The sequence below is a fragment of the Austrofundulus limnaeus genome, unplaced genomic scaffold, assembly GCF_001266775.1.
Source record: "Austrofundulus limnaeus strain Quisiro unplaced genomic scaffold, Austrofundulus_limnaeus-1.0 Scaffold11, whole genome shotgun sequence".
Lineage (NCBI taxonomy): Eukaryota > Metazoa > Chordata > Actinopteri > Cyprinodontiformes > Rivulidae > Austrofundulus > Austrofundulus limnaeus.
In genome coordinates this window covers 1,410,150-1,411,346 of record NW_013952413.1, presented here as the reverse complement: position 1 = coordinate 1,411,346, position 1,197 = coordinate 1,410,150, and the positions used below count along the sequence as shown (strand labels likewise).

At 40.6% G+C, this 1,197-nt stretch overlaps 1 protein-coding gene across 1 annotated transcript in view; it reads left to right on the top strand.

Annotated features, from left to right (window-relative positions):
- Positions 1 to 1,197, top strand: part of egf (epidermal growth factor) — a gene marked incomplete in the record, with an annotated part of 26,511 nt that overhangs the window by 22,977 nt on the left and 2,337 nt on the right.

Here is a 1,197-nt window from a genome sequence, read left to right as displayed (position 1 = left end):
TATATATATAGGATGTGAGCAACATAAAAGGCAATGTTTCATTTTGGATGAAAGGCTGAGCAAATAATCAAATGAAATGAGGCAAGGRTTAAATAATTTGTCAAGAGCTAATGTTTTATTGAACTGGTAAATGTGGCCTCAAGAAGGTTTTTGTGGAATTTTCCACCCTAACAGCTAAAAAAGATCTGAGGAAAGCTCAATCATGTAACTTTAACATATTTCACTGCGCGCACTGGTGTTTTTACTGCAGTAATGATGTAGTACAGCTCTGGTAATAAATAGGCGCACAGCATTTAGAAATGCCTATCGAGCCTAAAGTGGCATGAGACGTGTAATGTAGGTGTTTGAGCATGACAGCAGGGGGTCAAGGATCCTTTCCCACGTGGAGCAACTGACATGCAGCCCTGATTACCGGAGTGTAGAGCCAATGCAAACCACATACTGTGACACCTGTGTTTTATTTCCACCGGTGATGTATTTAAGCAGCTGATTGGTTTTGCGGTTGTTTTGTTGCTTGCGCTCTTTTGCCTCAGGGAACACGGCCCTGCCCTCGCACTGCTACACCCAAGCATTCATGGTCTCGGGTGGAAGTGGCACGCTTTCAATTACATGGTTGGTTTAGCTTGTTCTACAGCAATTACACATAAAAATAGGTCATTTCTCAGCTGCTAAATGGAGCTGGTGAGGTATGACCCCCCCCACTCCCCCGCGTAGAAGTGCTACATGGTCGCCAGTTGCACTGCCTCAAATTGCCTTCTGCACTTGACTGTTTGGTTTTTGATTTTGTTGGATTTGTTGCCTCTTCAGACTAGAAACAGGTAAAAAAAAGTTGTGTTAAAAAAGCTAGAGATTTTTAAAAATCACAGTTAAATTATTTACACATTAGTTTGGACTGCATCGGGGCTATTCAACTGGTGGCCCAGGGGCCACATCCGGCCCGTGCATGACCAATGTTTGGTCCGCCAATTGGTTCATTAATCTCTTAACACTTTATAGCCTAACCCTTTAAAAAATAGTCAGAAATTCGTATTTTTTTAGAACCGACATGTTTATTGGGCCTTTAAACAAAATCCATTTTTTTTGCCACATCACTTTGTTTATGATATATATTTTTTGTATCAAATCTGATACACTGGGCTGTTTTGGTAACATTTTGCTCACAACAAAGTTAAATTAAGAAACAAAAGACAGTTTTGC